Here is a 5,299-nt window from a genome sequence, read left to right as displayed (position 1 = left end):
ATGCCAGTGGCAAAGAGAGCCACATGTGTTGGTCCAGAGGAGATTGAAAACGAATTGGAAACTATTAATCTGACCGTCCCCTCCTTTCAGAGTTGGTTTGGAGCAGAATATATATTGAGTCCGCACGCTCTGTTTCTCTTCATGCAGCCTGCTTTGCGCTTCTCTCTGCCTTTCTCAAATGCCCTCATGTCCTTCCAACATGAACTTACATGTAGGTAACATTGTCCAACTCTTTGAAATGATCTCAGTCATTTGCTCTTCTGATGCTGCTCTGATTATTCCCTCTCTGTGTGAATAAACCTGATAGTTCTCTGCCTGAGAGCTGGTTAACACAAACATTCACTGCTCTCCACTCAGCTGTATTCCCACTTTGAGCCCAGCATCAGTGAAATCACACAGATGTGGATACAATGGCAGTGCTCCCCGATGGATACAGCTTTGTTGTAAAAAGTAGGAAAGAGAAACCACGGAGCGTGACATGTTTCATTTCTTATGAAACTCTGCAGTCTATTCGGCATGGAAAATGTACAATTTAGCAACAAATAGCAATTTCACAGGATAGTAAGACTGCTGGAAGCACCTCACTTTTGAATATGTTATACAGTGTGGAACAAGAAAAGTTCCAGCTGAAGTATTTTGTCCTCATTCTTTGGTTCTGTAAAAATGAGTTTTCATTCCAACCACCACTTCCAGCATAATACAGCAGGGCTGAATAGCTTTGGGTAGTAATATCTTTAAAAATCAGTCAAAGCATGACTTTGTTGTAACCAAGTGAATAACTGCATAAAAATGTGTCTGAAAGAGTCAGTTGGGTCTTTTTTCCTCTTACAACAGTTTCATTACTACTGCTCTTCCTTCAGTCAGATCATCCAGTGAGCAGATTTCAATGTTTTATTAATGAATCAAATAATCCCCTTCAGTGCTCAAAGGTTTGGTAATAGTGCAGATAACCCACAACCAAGTCGAAAATTCTACACTGTCTTTCTCTAAGTGAAATTTGTGTGACTTTATGTATATTAACTTAATTTAGTCTTGACATGTATTGTCTTTAAAGAAATCAGGATTACCTGTCTATTAGTTCTGACATACTTTCAGCATAGAACAAACCAGTGTTTGTTTATACCCATTATTAGCTGATGTAAAACAGGAGAACTGAAGCCAAGCTGAGAGCAGCGAGAGCAGCAAAACTAGCAGTTTCCACATTAAAAAGAGTCACTTCAGTTCAAAAATATCCAAACAAAAAGGTTTTTAGGCCATTGAAAAGCTTTATTTCAGTGATATTCTTTGATTATTCCATTATCAAGGAAGGTTGCTGTAGCTACATTGTGCAGCATCTTAATTTTATGAGCTGACTTAGCAAAATGGGCCTCTATCAGAAGTTTACTTCTGTGTAAATGCATCTGAAGATTTGACTGTTTCTCTACTTCTATTTTTATAGGTTCAGACCTGAGTTATCAGTTCTAGTTTCTTGGTAAAGTCTGAGTTAGTCTTTTCACTAGTCTTTAGTTTCCAGAGTACTCCTTAGGTCATTATGTCTCCGTGCTGTTCTTTGTTTTTGCCGTGTCTAGTTTTCGAACTCTCTGAGTTCTTAGTTTCAGTTATTGGGTTTGGAGTTTTTCATTCTGTTTTTGCTCCATGAGTTCCAGAACTAAAGCTGTTTTTGAGTTGACCTATTGTCTCCGGAGTCCTGCATATTGGGTCCTAACCTGCCTGCCACATAGCGTATTATGACACAGACAGGTATCTTATGCCAGAGTAGAGCACGGTTACATCACTGGTTTAAACGTGTGTGAACTTAAAATGTCATGGGCATACAAAACACAACAGAAATGTTGTTGGATATTTATATTCTTTACAGTATGAATGTATAATGCAGTTTTCTTCATGAATAAGAAAAACTGCATCAAAATTTTAAACCAAAGAATGCAAAATGGATGCATTGTTTAGCACAATAATCAATAAATCCTGTTTGCATAAAAGCTGTTTTGTCTGTCATTTCACTTTTTGTTGGACCGGTGCTAATTTAGCTAATGATGTGGGGTTTTGTGTTGTTTTTGTCTGTCCTCATTGAAATACTAATAACACTAATTTCATTTTTATTCAGCAATATTCACTTTCTGTACAACTGCTCTTTAAAAAAAAATGCTGTCAGGCTCTTTTATCCTTTTATCTTTCTTTCCTCACAAGGGCGAATGGATATTTTGGGTTTGCATTACCACAGACAGAGAAAAAGACCCCGGCAGTCATACTAAAACGAGCCAGTGAGTAACACAAAAGCCTACTAGCTACAGTAAAAAACCAAAAAAGTGATGTGCAAATGAAAGACAAGAGGTAAGCGGGAAAAAAGCATGTCCAACAGCAATTTGGAATAAGTGTAGAGCGACAAAATTTTGATCTGTCTATTACAGCTTATTGCCCGAGGCATTCCTCTTTAATGTTGACTTCTAACTATCCCACTATGCTGCACTGACAGGCCCCCTCTACCTCAGCAATATGATTTGACAATGAAAACTACAAATGACTAAATGTCTAGAAGGGAAAGGGTGAAGAAGAGTGATTGAGACAGAGAGGGAATTAGAACGGAAGGGAGCTGAGCCAGCAGTCGGCACAGAACTCCTTAAGCCCCGATAACACAAATTCCTTCTTTCCTCCTGACTCTGGGCCGATTTCTTTCTCTTCAGACCTCTTTTCAAACCACACTTCCATTCTTTCCTGCTACTAGCTATTCAGCTTGAACTCTTCTTTCAAGTTGCTCTTCTTGATTTCGTTGCAGAGGTCTTAGATTTTCCTCACAGGTCATTGCAGTTCGCTCGACTGCAGAAGCTCGACTTTTCAGTTCTCACCCATTTCAGCAGAGTTACACGGACTCATCCTCCCCTTCTCAACTGATAGTGCTCAGAAAGTCAACAGAGAAAGGAGCTCAAAAATAAAACAAAAGCAGGCTGCACATCTAAATGTAAGACATCTAGTAAGTCATAATATCTAATATTTGAAAACAGCTTTTTGTGCTTAAATGTTAATTTGTGTTGTAATTAAATTTTAATTAACAACGTGCCACTGCAGTTATGGAAAACTAAAGTAATTAATAAACAAAACAAAAAAGAAATAACTGGAATTTTGAAAACGATTAACAAGAATGTTAATTCATCGCCCGGATTAACAAGATCCGCATCAGGTGTTGAGGAACCAGGACACCCTGATGAGAAGTGGGCTACTGGAACAAGACAGCATCGGTCAGCAAGAGACGAAAACAGGGCGCTGTCGGAATGCTACTACACAAGTAACCCCAGCAGAAGAGGTTACATGAATAGGAGGAGGGACCTATGGGATCTTTGATACCCAGCATCCTGATTGGTCGCAAAACAACTACCAGCTTAGTGTCCCAACGTTCAGAAGAAGGAACTGCTCTCACGGCTAGAGGTTGACGAGGTACAACATAAGTGCTACGGCAAGGGGGAGCCAAGATGACAGGTCAGGGGGGAGATATCATCACCCCCACCTGAGATTGGGTACCAAGTCCCAAGTGCGATGGAAGGATCACTGACTGCGAGAGGAACTGACTCTGATGGCAGCACAGGAACAAGCTCTAAGTACAAGATCCATAGAGGCTGGGGTCTATTATACCAGGCAAGACCCCAGGTGCAGGCTGTGTGAAGATGACCCTGGGACAATCCAGCACATAACAGAAGGGTGTTAGGTGCTAGCAGCCAGGGCATACATGGAACCAGGTGGCCAGCATAGTGTACAGAAACATCTGTGCAGAATATGGCCTGGAAGTCCTGAGGTCAAAATGGGAGACGAATGACCGAGCTAAGATCCTGTGGGACTTCCAGATACAGACAGACAAAATGGTGGTGGCTAACCAACCAGACACAGCGGTAGTGGACAAACAGAAGAAGACGGCCGTAGTGATCGATGTAGCGATACCGAATGACAACAACAGCAAAAAGAAGGAACACGAGAAGCTGGAGAAATACCAAGGGCTCAGAGAAGAGCTCGAGAAGATGTTGAGGGTGAAGGTGACGGTGGTCCTAGTGGTAATCAGAGCACGGTGCAGTGACTCCCAAGCTAGGCGAGTGGCTACAGCAGATCCCAGGAACAACATCTGAGATCTCTGTCCAGAAGAGCGCAGTCCTTGGAAAAGTCCTAGTTAAGCTACTGCGCAGGACCCTCAAGCTCCCAGGCCTCTGGTAGAGGACCCGAGCTTGAAGGAAAAAGACTGCCCACTGGGACGAGAGGTGATTTGTTTATGATTTTATGATTTTTCATGCACCATGTTCATTGCAGGGGAGCAACACGACACGTGCACACCAAACATCAGGTTAAAAATCAAATCAAAGAACTAGTGAATAGTTTTGTCCTGTTTTGTTAAATAATAATATTATCTCTTTTTTTTTGCAGCATATAATTTAAATGCTAAAGATCTGACAGTTCATTTTATCCTAATTAATTTTCTGAAGTAGCTGAAGCTCAATGATGTTTAAGACTTCATTCAAAATACATTACAACACACGTTTAATCAGCATTCCTTAACTACAGCTTTAGCAAAAGAATTAGAAGCTGTGCATTCCTGTGTAAAAGGTCTCATAGTACAGTTTTTTAAATTGTTTATTAAACACTGTGTTTCCTGAAGATGTCACCGATCTTTGAGTTTTACTGTTAGCCTCATCGGAATATAGTCATTAATGCAGCGTGAAAACTATAGTTGTCAGAACTTCTGTCTGAATGTGTAAACCTTAGTAAAGTCATGGAGGACAGTCAAAAGCTAAGAAATATTAAAAAACGTGTTTTTCACAGGGCCGTTTGTTGGTTTGTTGTTATTGTGTTTGTCAGAGGAGTCTAGAAAACAGCCTTGTGCTAAAATCTGATTCTACAGTTTCTCATATATATTTTATGCGTAATCACTTTTTTCTTCTAGTACTGGCCGTCTGTCAATGTATGAAGTGACAGCTTAGTCTAGTGGAGAAAATTATCATCAGTTCACTTGTGAAAGTAACACAGAAGATAAGACTGGAAAAGCTGTAAGATGGAGACACTGAAAGCCGGAGCAAGAAAAGACCAAAGACGTGCAAGAAGTCTTTTTTTTCCTCTCTGACTTCTCTTTCAAGACATTTTGTTTGGACGATGTTTCTTTTAGACCAGAGTGAATGGTTGCCTATTAAGCAACTACCCTGCTATGTTTAGTTTTAATCTCAGAACCAGCAAGAAACTAATGTGGTGTCTTCTTAATGGGAAGTGAGGACATCTCTTTCAGTTTTACTCTTTGCCGTTGATCTGGAGGATTACCCCCCCCCCCCCC

Source organism: Pundamilia nyererei, unplaced genomic scaffold (assembly GCF_000239375.1).
Source record: "Pundamilia nyererei isolate P.nyererei 1_Seehausen unplaced genomic scaffold, PunNye1.0 scaffold00205, whole genome shotgun sequence".
NCBI lineage: Eukaryota > Metazoa > Chordata > Actinopteri > Cichliformes > Cichlidae > Pundamilia > Pundamilia nyererei.
Note: the sequence above shows the minus strand (reverse complement) of the source record.